General features: G+C 39.1%; 1 long non-coding RNA gene across 2 annotated transcripts in view; it reads right to left on the bottom strand.

Moving 5' to 3' along the window:
- Positions 1–6,137: 6,137 nt before the first annotated feature.
- LOC135117683 (uncharacterized) overlaps positions 6,138–13,965 on the bottom strand; it is a 99,492-nt gene continuing 91,664 nt past the window's right edge. For both annotated transcript variants that reach the window (XR_010277048.1, XR_010277049.1), the window contains exons 3-4: positions 6,821–6,933; positions 6,138–6,348 (exon numbers count right to left, since the gene is read on the bottom strand). This is a non-coding gene — a long non-coding RNA (uncharacterized LOC135117683). The remainder of the gene's footprint in view (positions 6,349–6,820; positions 6,934–13,965) is intronic.

Raw genomic sequence — 13,965 nt, 5'->3', positions numbered from 1 at the left:
ACCGAAAGTAAAATGTATAATTTGAACCGAACTTTCTTCCTTCCTTTGTTTTCCAAGATCAAAATTAACTAAGTTTAATAATATAACTATAAAGTATAAGTTCACCTCAGACTGCGGTTGTAGTTAGTAAAAATGTTATCTGAACCCTTTAGCAGTTACCCTCAGTTTCGGAAAGTTTCAACTCCTATGAATACGTGCAATTAAAGTTTGACTCTCCGCACTAATCAATTGGATCCACTACATTTATGTATCAATGTGTAATATATAGTACATATATGGATGCTAGGTGTTTCTGTGTGTACGGATGAGAAATTAATTACATTTAATCTTCTGATAGAAACTTCAAGATTATAAAAATAGCATTTGTAAGTCTCGACTAGCTCCTATCGATCTGAGAACTTACTTTAAAACTGCCCTTTCTACTTTCTTTATTATATTTAATACTTTTAAATAAATCTTCCCCTCTAATCCAAAATATCCTAAAGGTAAACAGTTGACGCTTTGAGTCACAATATTATTTTATAGCACAGATTCTGTGGTCAGCTTGAGGAAGTTTCTTCGCTAAATAAGTACACAATCAACTAATTGGTCGCATCCGCCAATACCTAACGTTTTGTGCTCAATATTCAAATATGAGACATTGGTTTACCTACTTACCTATATGTTTCAATGGGGATTTCTTATGATTTACCCAATTTAGTTCTCAATACCTCTTAGGATTTTACTGCACAGAGGTAGACATACTTACCTATATATGTAGTAGTGGTTCGTTTATTTGCAAACTATTTGGCTTCCCCATAACAGTGTGTAACTGGACGGGGTACGAACAAAGGTGGTCGTTTGGCCATACTTGGCTATTAGAAGATCCCCCGAATCTTACGAGGCAACATTTAGTTGTGCACAAAGGTGGCCGCTTGCCCGCTCGCCCGAAACTGCAAGGATTAATTAAATTCTCTTCACTCACACATACATGCTAGAACACACACATACCAACTAGATCTTAACCTGTTCACTGTTTTGAATTACTTTGGCGTTGAGATTTGATGTTCTGAAAATGTATAGGTAGACTATATATAGTACAAACCTAGAAATGTAGCTTGCAGTACTTGTAGTGCAGTAAATGTAGCTTAACTAATGCTAAATTCCTGAAAAATATTAAATAAATAATAAAATAAAATAATGTTTATTATCAAAAACGCAACTTTACATTGTGGTAGATACCGTTGAGCCACAAACTAAGCACAGCTTGTATCTTGAGGCCCTGAGTGCTTTAATATTGCTTATATTATAAAGTTACATAGGTACCAAATCTTTGGAGATGAAATAGTAAAGGAAATTATGAGCTAAGGATGTTGGAACTTAAATTGAGGTACATAATATAAAGAAAATGATATTAAAACTAGGTGAATTAATCGGGCTTTTATGCTAGTTTGGTGTGTATGTGAGGGCATGTGTGAATGAGTGTATGTGTGAGGTGAGAGAGTGTGTGGTGTGTGGTGTCAGTGTGAGAGTGATAGTGTTGATGGTGTGGGTGACTTTGTAGGTATGTTGATGGTGTTGGTGGCTTTGTAGACTACAGCAGAGCTTCGGTTTCGATGTAAGTCAGTTTTAGTAGGGCTGCAGTTATCTTCTTTTTACACATATTGTGAGTACAGTCTCTAAGGTCACAAATTCTGTTGACCTTGTTGTACGTGCTAGGATTTGAGTATTGGGTGCAACGTCTGGCTAATTCAGAGTTGGCATTAGGTAAAGGTATTCTAAAGATCCGTTTTCTAAGTAAGTCCTGGTAGTCGGCGCGTTTTTTGATGACGGCGTGAGTAGCAAGAGTTGCCATGAGTATAAATAACTGTCGAACCCTTAGTACACGGAACTTTCCATACAATGTGTCTGTAGGAAATTTAAACGGTAGTTTTAAGGCTACCTTAATTAGAGCTCTTTGTGCTCTTTCCAAAGTTATGAAGGTGCTTTTTCCAGCACTCCCCCATATGCGTATGCAGTACTGAATGACGGATTGGCAGAGAGCGAAGTATACCGTCTTCAGTACGTCTAGTGGTGAGCAGTCCCTAAGTTTTTTCATGACCTGAATTAGTTTTCGGACTCTAGCAGATAGTGAGTAGATGTGTGCCTTATAGTTTAGGTGTTGGTCTATGATGACTCCGAGGTACTTAATGGTGTCAGTACGTGCGATTGTTTCGCAGGCGCAGTGTTGTTGGGAGTCATTATTTTGCGGTTGTGTGCACGAGTGTATTTTTAGAGTGAATGAGCGTGGAGGACAGGTAGAATTTGTCTTGCAGAACGTAATGAACTTGCTTTTGGTTACATTTAGTGTCAGTAGATTATGGTCTAGGGATTGTGCTATCTCAGAAAGTCCGCGTTCAGCCAGTTCCCGTACACAGTCCCAGGACCTTCCATGAAAGACAATGGCTGTATCGTCGGCGTATGTGACAATTTCGGCACCGTTAAGGGGCAGGCTTACTATGTCGTTTATGTAAAGTGTGAACAAGGTGGGGCCCAGCGTGCTGCCTTGAGGTACTCCATAATTAATTGGAAGGAGTTTGCTTTTATGTCCACCTATTTTGACGTATTGCTTACGGTGTGTGAGGTAGCTGCGGAACCATTCCAGTGTGTTGCCCCTAATGCCAATGAGCTCGAGTTTTTTTAGTAGCAGTCCCGTTGACACCGTGTCGAAAGCTTTTGCCAGATCGAGGAATACACCAATGCAGTATTGTCCGTTTTCGATATAGAAGGAAACTCGATCTGTCAGAAGTGACACTGCGTCTTCGGTGGATCTGCCTTGACGGAAGCCGAATTGCCGGTCTGAGATGATGTGATTTTTATCGAGATATTCTGTGAGTCTTTTGTTAACTATTTTCTCTAATATTTTTGAGACTATGCTTAGGAGAGCTATGGGTCTGTAATTTTTAGGGTCGTCTTTAGATCCAGTTTTATAAATGGGGGTCACGGATGCCGTCTTCCAGGTATCTGGAAAGACACCGGTTTCTAGACTTAAATTGAATATGTGGGATAAGGGTTTGATAAAGCTATTGATGCATTTAGAGAGTAAGTAAACTGTGAGTTGATCGGGACCAGGTGCACTGTCTATTTTTAGATTCCGTATAATGTTGGTGATTTCTTCATCGTCAGTAGGACTCATAAAGAATGATTGTGAGTTGTTTTGTTGTGACCGGTAAGAGTCTATTAGTGTGTTGTGTGGTATCCCGAGTTTGTTGAGGATTTTGGCTGCGTGCTGTTCTCCTACGTTGACAAAGTGCTGATTGCAGATGTCAAGTGCTTGTGTGGGGGAGGTGCTAGATGTAATTAGTTGTGTAGCGCTGTTTTGGGTGCTCTTGTTTCCGCAGATGTTTTTTATAGCCGCCCAGAGTCTTTTAGGGTTGTCTCTATTTACGTGTATTTCCTTCTTGTTGTGTGTGTTTTTAAGATTGCGTAGCAACATGTGCAGGTAGTTTCTATAACGTGTATAGATTAGGCGTTTGATGTCATCACTAGGGATATTATACTAGGTCATTCATAACTTAGCAGGATTTCTTCAGATGAATGTTTAATTTTGTTAAAATTATGATGATATTGATTTATTGAGAGAGTATCTATAAAATTGCTCATGATAATAAATATACTTTATTCGCATCACTCACTGTTTATAACAAACACTGCTAAACTGGTAAGGTATATATTTGGACCAATGAAACTGCCACGAAGATAACTCTAATCTTGGACCCTAATAGAATTCCAAAACCGTATCTACAGGGAACTTTAAATTGAATGTAAATGTTGGAACAATGATCGCGCGGGCAAAACCGCGGCATCTATTTGTAGGCAGTTGATTGGAACAGGCCTGCTCCACAACTCGCCACACACCGATGCTTTGGAAATAGAAACCGAACTTACCTAACTTCGCTAGTTTCGAATAACGCACTAGCCAGTTTCACGCCGCGTTTTTATTTCGCCATTGTAGTGTAAATGTAAGTCATTTATTACCTTTAATTATGAGCCCACAATATGTTTACATATGTTTTTCCAAAACATGTGTTAACAACCTTATAAAATACTAAGCGGTTGAATTTTACTGAACAAACATTATTAATGGGTAAGCCCCCACTTTCCTCAATAGACTGTATGTCTGCCACTGTAGGTACTTACAATGCACATTTAAGGGAGTCCCGACAATGTAACTGTAAAGTGTTATTGCATGTATTATAAAATCAAAAATATACAATTGAATCATTGGTAATGTTAGCAGGAAAACCTAATAAATAAATAAACAAGCAAGATAGCCTACTACGTATTGTACACACGGTGACACATCACCTTTGTTCGTTAAATTAATTTAATTTCTCTTATTTTAGTGCATGACCAAGTTAAGCTGTTACATAAGATCAAAACATTTTTCCTATTCCATTAGACTGCCATAAATGGAATAACCCACGAACATATGACGATATCTTGTTCTGTGTTTTCATAAACAAGGATACAAATTCGAGTAATTACGTAATTATTTATAACAATAATATTATATCAGAAGAAAACCTACACCTGTTAAACATTTCTCTACAAAAACATTCTACTTCAAAAAAAGAATTAAACTTGGATTTCTTATGTGAACCACTGCGTTTCTGGTGGCTAGTGCGTGAGCCGGTCAAAGGGCAAACACAGCGGATAGTTGCGGAGTCGGCAATCACTTGGGCAGCAGAACTTAGCGAGTGTGCGATCTATTTGCGTCGGAGCGGTGCGCTAATCCCGCGCATCGTAAACTACGCGGATTTTATCAGCCCCTAGGATTTGTACCGACTATTATTGGAAGCTTGTCCAGACTATATTTAGTATCGAGAGGTGTGAATTAATTCAAGCAACGGCTATCGGGCTCTCGTTGTTTTATCGATTTTATTGTGTCGATATGTATGGATGCGAATGTTTTAGAACTTTACTTATATCTAAAGACTGACTTCTATTTTTATACCAACAGCGACTTTTGTTACGTTTTTAAAAATGCTAATTATATTCGACTATAAACAATATTTAAATTAATAAGTTAGTGACGTTATGACTTACACATGTAAACGAGCAAGCTCTTTAGTCTCAAACAGACATAAAAGTCAACTCAAAAACCGGCCCCACGATGTTTGTGTTGGGATTTGTTGATTACTGTCAAGTGGTGGGGCGGCTGGGGGGGCGAGTGGGGTGCAGGGGGGGGGCGAGGGGGTGGTCACTCGCGTACCTAAGACGAGTCCGCAGTTTAAACACCTCGTGCGCCCTGACTTACTAATGTTACTGCAAATCTTGTATAACTTTTGTGTACAGGGTGAACTTTCTACTAGTTTTGTATTAACGCTTGCTCTTACCGTGTTGCTTTTGTACCAATTTTATGAAACTTAGCGACGGACCATGTTTCGTCAATTTCTATTAGAAGATTTTGGCATTGGTTCAGGAGTGTTTATGGTAATTTAGTCTTGACATTTGACCATATTATTCGTCAAACTGAAAGTTGACAAAATGGCATACCAAACTAATTTGAATTAACAAAACACAAACTTAAAAAACAAAAGCTGTGACCCATCCTTTCAAACATAAACCAATATTTTTGCGTCCCAAAAGAAACAAGCGCAGAGTACTCCAAATAAACACGACCTCATCCTGTATATAATTGTGCGATCCTTAAGGGTGGCACACACGGCGCTGGAAACTTTACGCAAATAACCCCCTCTGACCCCCTCTGACCCCCGGGCAAGTGAGAACAATTCCTTAATCGTCCATAAGTCGGCGCGGGGCGCGAATTACCGTCAAATTGACACCGGCCAGTGTTGTGCCGTGTTGTGTACCGTATACTGGACGAAGGTTAGGATGAGTTCACACAGGTTTAATGTGCAGCGTCTTAAGGAGTCGGTAGAGCTCGGCCGGTACTTGTATTAGTGGGTACTTGATGTTTAGTGATGTTGTAGTAGACAGGTGGTAATTGAATCGATAAATCTTGTTTCGGTTACTTTTGTAGAATCACTGAAGGTATACATTTAGTTATTTTTTAGTATACGGCTGAACGTAAAAATAAATTGATATGACTTACATAAAATCTAAGATAATTCAGGAAAATAAATAAATCCACAAATAGAAATACATCTTCTTTATTTAACATCGAAGTCACAAAAATAGCACAGGTTCTCAAAATCTTAACGCAGAGGGTCCATTGTCGTGGGCCTTTTAACCCTCCATCACCGACCTTGGAGGCTGTTTGTCAAAGCGCCGGAAGTGGTCTGCGGGACCTGGGCGCGCACGTCACTTCCGGCCGCCCACTGCCTGTAGACATGCGACGCGTATTGTTTGTTTCCGGTGTCGATCCTGTAAGAATATGGAATATCTTTAATGCGAAGAAAGGTACCAGATATAAGTAAAAATATATATTATGTCGCATGTTTATTTAGTCACAGAAATTGAACGAATATTTTTCCTTAATTATATAATTGTGGCTTTAGTGCGAAATTGTCGTTCGGGATTTGCTAATTCGAGTAACTATTAAAGTGTGAGGCAACTTGAAGATGACACATAGTGGCTACTTTGTCACGAGACATTGGTCAACATAACGCCTATGTACACAAGATAACTTAGTTTATTTATAAACCATTATGTGCATCATTTACAGCAGTAATACCTACACCTTGTTGTGTCATAATATATTTACGTCGCAATACTAACACACAGTACTGCGGACATTATTTGTCTTTGGTTGGTCAAGAAGGCTTCTCTTTGTGTGCACGAGTTGTCCAGTGTGTGTAATTAAAATAAACTTGAACTGAAGTCATGATTAACTTACTCTTGCAGTAGCGTCCGTCCGCTGTTGATGTCACCTAACACTGGTCCGTCTTAGGCGATTTCCTGCGAGTAACGCGAGGGTCACACTACCCCGGGCGACTCACACGCCGCAACCTGGAACAATGGAAAATACACCTTATTAACATGTAGATAGGATTGCTGTTAAGTGTAAGACGTGGCACCGGTTTGTAGTAATGTCGTAATTAGAGCGAGCGGGCACAAAAGACAGGTCAAAGGGCCGGAAGCTGACCGCGCGGCTTGCGCACTTCCGTACTGTGTCACGAACGATGTCTTTGGTCGGAAAGGCCTGCCTCGTCGTTTGAGGGTTCGCTCTTAAGGGGCGGCACATGTACTCACTGCCTAATGTGCACTGTACACTGCCATAATATTTACATTACAGCTAGATGTGAAATTCAAGACGTGCTTACAACCGTCACCTTCAAAAGTAAACTGATATTGATCAAATTAATCTCTACCCCAAACAGAACAGAGAATCTCATCAAAGATTGTAATGCTTATTTATTAACGCTCACTTGCTTTAACAAGTACATGTCCAAACCCCATTGCCTACCTCTTTAACTCCATTCAGTAGCTACTCTTGACGTGAAGTGGTCACCTTTGGCAACCCTCGGCGAAGTTAATTAGCGTCATCAGCACCAGGTAGAAGGTAAGTCCTTACGTGACGCGCGGCCGGGCAAAGGCGGATCAAAGCAAACCCTTCAATTGCTCGCTAATTGGCTTGACCGACAGCTTCACGCCGCTAAGATGTAGCTCTGTACTTAGTTTAATTGTTTTAGCAAATATCTACAAACGTATGTGTATTTCTGTCCAAGATATTGGGCATCGTGTTGAACTACACGAAGTTTTCTAATTTTAGATGTCTTCGGCTACAAATACATTGTTTCGTTTTTGCGTAGGTGTTGTTAAATGACTCAGAAAAATAATTCCTATAAATCCTTTCATAGATTCAAAACAATTGTTCACAATTAACTAATACACTTTATTCCTCTATTGTAAGATTTAGGTACCTCTCATTAAATTCACGAAGCGCCATCTTAGGCTCCAAAAAATTCTGACAGCTTGAAAGCCAGACAAAAAGTTTTTCATAATTTGAGTCTGTCTGTCTGTCGCGGAGTATCGTGGAGAGTCCTCGCCGGGAGCAACCGGGATGAAATAATTTTAATTGAGAGCAAGTCGTGCGAACCGCAACTAAGGCGGCCGCCTGTGACTGTCGGCAACTCTCGTGGCCACACACAACTTCCAACGTTTAAAAAAGTTTCTGATTTCTGGTGTACCACTTGTGTTTGTGGCTGGATTTTATTTGGACGTAATAAACTTACATTTAAACTACGCTGTTTAACTTATCTAGTACATAAGTTGGCGAAACCATCACTAAAATATAGACTGACGCATAGATGTTTACATTTTCTTTCAAACATATTACATTTGTAGCATCATAGCGATATGCATGCGGGTAATACAAAACAATAATGCATATTAGGTATTTTAAACCAGTAAATTAATTAACTTCATATTGCATTATTACCCATGAATCAGTAAAAAATCTTTGCGGTTTCCCAACGGAAGCTAAAAATAATTAATGTATGGAGCTGAGCATAATATTCCCGTGAGTGATGTCCAGTAGGCGGACTGATAAATAACTGAGGAGTTACCTCCGAGGAAACTTTTGATTGAAAGGAGAGTGGAAATCAACGCCATCAATAACTTGTACGTGTATCCGATACCGATACTTACTATTCATAAACAAATATAAATGAGGACTTGTTCCGTCTAACGGCTGTTTTAGCATGAGAGCGATAAAGAAAGTAAATCAAGAAAATTAATCAAGAAAGTAGGTAAACATAAGATAATTGGATAAGAGAATAAAAAGGTTTCAGATTTAAGGCTTAGAACAATTAACTTTAATAATTGATAACACAAAATACAAGCAAACTCAATTTAAACAAATCCCAAAAATCATGAAACGTGTAACACCAAATCAGTATACCTATCAGTAGACCAGAAATATGATTCAATTCCTTGTTCCAACATCTACACGTTCTGATTTATCCGCGTGGTCGGAGTGGGCACAACACACGCCATGTAAATACTTCGACAATGTAACATATTGGTCGCGAGACATACAGACAGACAAACAGACACGCAGCTCGCGCTAGCTGATTGGTTACTTCGTAAACAGCTTCGCACTAAAGATTGATGTATGGGCTATTTGTTTGGTCTTACCAATATGAGATACAGTTCTAATTTGAGTAGCACTACATATTTTTGGAACATTCTTTCTAACCGAAACGAGATATACATGAGTATTATTTTTAAGAACACTCGCATTGGAAGTTAGGTCCTACATGATTCTAGCATTCGTCTTCTTCTCACCCTGTTCCCATTTTTTTTGAGTTAGATAGTTATCATTCCTTCAGTACTTTATTGATAGTGTATTCAACAGTTAAACTGTAGGTTCTCTAGGTACTCAAGTTTGTATTGTAGGTGTCAATCCGAGTGGGTCCACAGTGAGCAGTGAGCCACGTTGTCTAAGATCAATGCGTCGTTGTTTAGGAAGTGCTATTGTTCAGCAAGCAAGCGAAGGAAGTGGCCTCCGATTGGATGCAATTTGCCGTGTCTTGTCTTACATTTACTAAAGCTCTAGTTATACACAAACGAGTGGACTTCCATGGTAATAAATTTGTAATAAATTCGTTGTCTATCGAAGTGAAATTATATTCTTTTTCTCCAAAGAGAAACATAAACAGCATTAAAATATTTCTATTAACCTGAGGGTCGTTTCACTCTGTACCTCGTTGTCATGAATAATGCAGAGACTAGTGGTGTCGCCCGGCTCCGCTCGCCGTGACATTTGAATAAGATCAACTTTTTGTAAGAGATGTTTTTTTATTCGACGGCGAGTATTGTTTGAAATTCATGTCTTTATTTCATGGGCTGAGTGATTTTCAGAAATGAAATGGGTATGAAATATACATAGTCATTTACGGTGGTGGTTTTTGTCCAGTACTTATATTATCTGTTAACGTGAATCAGTTTAGTAAGTAATATTGCCTTGTCTTGAAATCTTGACACATTTAATATGCTAACCCTTAAATTTTTTAGTGAACCCAAACATAAGAGACCCAGTTTTTTGGCGCCATATGTTGTACATAAACAAGTGCGTGTTTCACCGTGGCGGTGGAGGCGGTTCAGCGAGGGCCGACGCGAACAAACACACAAGGTGACGGAAGGTCGCGCGTGTTTATGTTTGCCGAGCTTTTTTGGAAAACTCACATTTGTTGCCCAGAGGTAAATATTGTGACAGATTCTTAGGAGTCGATACAAGTTGTGTTGCGTTTCAAAGTATTTATTTATTTTTGCTAGGTAGTCTTTCATGTTATTCCTTTTTTATGAGTTTTTTTTCGACTAAATATCATTTTGAAATAAAAATAAATGGGTTACTGTATAGATGCTAACTACATCTTTCTGCGATAATGCTATTGCGTAAAAAAATTAACATTAATCAGTACAAGTATTGCTTAATAACTCTATGAATATAACCAGTTACTAAACCGAAATCACTTCTCATTGCAAACTGTTATCATTAGGAAGAGTTTACGTGTCGAGGCCGGACGTTATCCTCACCTCTTCATAGCGCCAAACAAGTGCTCGACACAAACAAACAAACAGGCCTGTCCGCCAGGTGTACGCAGCGGCCGGAACCGCGTGTTTACGCCGCTTTTATGGCCCGACATCACACACCTTCCGATGCAAGGGCACGGCTGAAATAGCTATACAGTTTTGTAGAAAGAACTTGGACATGAGCGGAAGAGTGGAGTGTTATTAAATTGACATCAAAGTAACTAACTTCAGTATGGATAGTTTGCAGATCGTTTTCGTAATGCATAGTGATGAAATTTTACATCATGTACGAATGCTTCTGTAAAAACCGAATAATGAAGATTTACTAGTCTTGTTTAAGTCAGTGTAGACACAAGTTTTTCCCAGCTAACGAGCGCGCAGCTTTCCCAACAATAAACTGTTGTAAACTGGTAATGAAGAGTGGGCTTATCGGCGCGGCGCGGATAAGACAAGGTGTCGGCGCCGCCGCATATAAATCTCGCGGGAACTGCGAACTTGCGGCAAATTGCGCATTTACAATTCGCGTCATACGCGCCGTCTGGAGGCCTAAGCCGACGCGCTCGCCGGACTCAACCTAACTGATATTTATGGCCAAAACGCACCTCTTTTGCTTTCACATTATAAATACATGTTTTGGCTGAACTTGGAACTACCTTAAAGTGGGGTTAGCGACGACTTTGTCGGATTTGAGGTTCAAGGATGTAGTGAGCGCCGGAAATTGGCTTACACAGGGTGTTGTGCTTGTTCACAGACTTTATGTTTTGCAACACTTGCGTTACGAGCTTGCCTCCAATATAAAAACCACTTAATATAAACGCACTTCTTGAACACAAGATTAAGTATCAACTTCAAGTGCTAATGTTCCTCTAATATGCAACTGATGTCTCGATTTGTTAACAGCAGTAATGTTCACTTTAAGATTCCCCCTCGCACGTGAAGCTCACAAAACCTTTTAAGAGTCAAGAAGAAAAATCACCAGCTTTATGACAGCGTTCGGAGCAAATTTGCTTACGCAAAAATTAAATGTACCGTCATTACTCTCGACTTCTCAACCCTCTAACGTTCACCGTGCTGCCGTAGTGCCGGAGAGCCGTGGTACCGTAGTGATGCGGTGCCGCGGTGGGTGCCGACAGGCGATCGCGTTCACTTAGCGCTTGCAATAAATCTGGTTCCGTGCAAACGTTCGGTAAATGAGAGGTGCCCGATGCATTACGGGACATCAAGGCGCTCTTCACGAATCATTAGGGGCGCGCGTTTTGAAAAATGCTCCCGGTACTAAAATAGACATTATGTAAAGTGCCACAATTACCGTGGTGACTTGTGAAAAAGTTGTATGCCGCACTCTTCAGACGCGCTCAGATCTCTGCCAGGGATGCCGAATGTTTTTTTTCTTATAAAAAGTATAATTTAAATATGAATTTGAGTAAGCTCACTCTAGCTAGATGCATTATAAAAAAATTACTCCCCGTATCTGTCAAGATGATAAGTATAGAGCAATATATTAGGTATATTTACTGAATTCGTTTACAATATGAGACAAGACAATAACTTCAAAGTTTACGAAATTTTATTCCTGCCTAATACGATCCGACAAAACAACTCTCCCTTTTTCGACATTGAGATCACTTGCTTCACCTATCCCTTACGTAAGGGTAAAAACACGAGTGACATATAATTTCCAAACTTACACTCGCGGGAAAAAAATTACAGCCAGCATCAATAAATCCAGTTTTATTGCTATGCAACCGGCAGCCCTGCACGGGGTGAGTAAAAGGTGGCGGGAACACGTAAGACGTCATTTAGCGTTGGGAATTAACATAAATAATAACGTCGTCACCGCGCCCCCGCCCCGATATTGCGTCATTTGGCGTGCCCTTTATAGCCGCACAACACTTAACTCCAAATAAAAAAGTGTTTTATAAAACTTGGATTACGTGCCGCGGCGATGTGCGCTCTTTATTGTTTTGGGGTCATTTTCATATTTTTGAATTGCAAACAGTCTTGGATGCTACACTAAGAAAAAGTCAAGTCAGAAAAAGTTTGTCGTAATTTTTATAATAATGTAGTCTATCCCAATAATTGTTTTAAGTAATGCCTTTTATATTGATTGTTAAGTTAAAATATGACGATATAAAAACGAGTAGACATAGTATGTTCTGTTAAAGACGTTAGCAAAATGATAAATCATAATGGCTAAAAGCGTCTTGAGTATCTCCAAGAGCCGCACTCCAAAATTCCCGTTTAAAAGGAAGTCAGAAATTTTAATAACAACAAAAAGATACAAAGCTCCCATTACATTTTTATTACTAGTGAAGACGTAAGAAAGCGGACATTTTTCGCGCGGCCGTTTTTTTGGCTTGCACTGTAAGCACCGCGTATTTTGCATCACAATTGTCTGTTGGGAAAGCAACCTTTTTATTCCTGTTTTAATGTTTTAATTTTAGCAACAAATAATATTTAATAGTGTTGTAAGGAACGGTGCGACATTTGCATGGCCGCCAGCTCTTCATAAAAGCGCGCGTTAAAAAAATATTAGGTGGGGCGCGGCGCTTAATGTTTTTATTATAGTTATTAAAGAATACATTAACTTGAGTGTAATTTAAAAGGAATAAACCTGTAGAGTATTGAGAGGACAAAACGAGAACCGGTTACGTTAATGAAGTTATTGAATTCGACATAGATTTTCTCCGATAGTGAAGAACCTTGAAAGAAAAATTCGGCGTAAAGGTAAGTAAGGCTGAAAGATTAGCTAGTAATAGGATCAGAAGCTATATCACATACACTTGAGCTAAACTATACCCTATTTTCCTTTACCCTAAACACTTGAATGTAACCCATGCATATTTAAATCCTTCCCTTAGGAAAGTAACGTTAGATTTAGCGGGCCGTCGCCACCATGGCATCATAAATATGAGGCAAGGTGTGCCACTCGCAAACCATGACTTATGGCGCGGTGAGGCACCGGTTTTTACCAGATTAATCTCTCCCCAGAAACTGTTCTACATGTGGGGAGAACGATCTTATTTTTATGTTGCGGTTACTGAACCTGGGAGATTTCATAATTTGGTACTTGAAAATTTGAAGGGAAATAATCCTTTCGTTTTAATTCGGTGTATTTTTATTTAGTAATAGGTACCTACTTAAGACTGGAATCTGAACCCAACGTAAATGTGCTCGGGATGAATGACAGCACCAAAGCCCATCAAAATCATTTTCTTAATTTATTAATGTATGTACACAACATTTTAGTTTTTTTTTTTTGTAAAAACAGTATGACCCTACAAATTTTCGCGCCTAATCAGTGTGAATGCTCTAGAGGGGATAAATCTTGCACTTTGGGACTTTTGACTTTCACAATACTGTCTAAAAGAAAAGCACGAGCGATTTGAAGTTATTTTATTAATTCCTATTACAAAATTTATCGCAATTACAATTTTTCGAGACATGATCTAAGATTTTATTAAAAATTTTTGGTGCATTTGAATCTTAAATGATTATCCATTT

Source organism: Helicoverpa armigera, chromosome 12 (assembly GCF_030705265.1).
Source record: "Helicoverpa armigera isolate CAAS_96S chromosome 12, ASM3070526v1, whole genome shotgun sequence".
Classification (NCBI taxonomy): domain Eukaryota; kingdom Metazoa; phylum Arthropoda; class Insecta; order Lepidoptera; family Noctuidae; genus Helicoverpa; species Helicoverpa armigera.
This window is presented reverse-complemented; position numbering and strand designations above follow the sequence as displayed.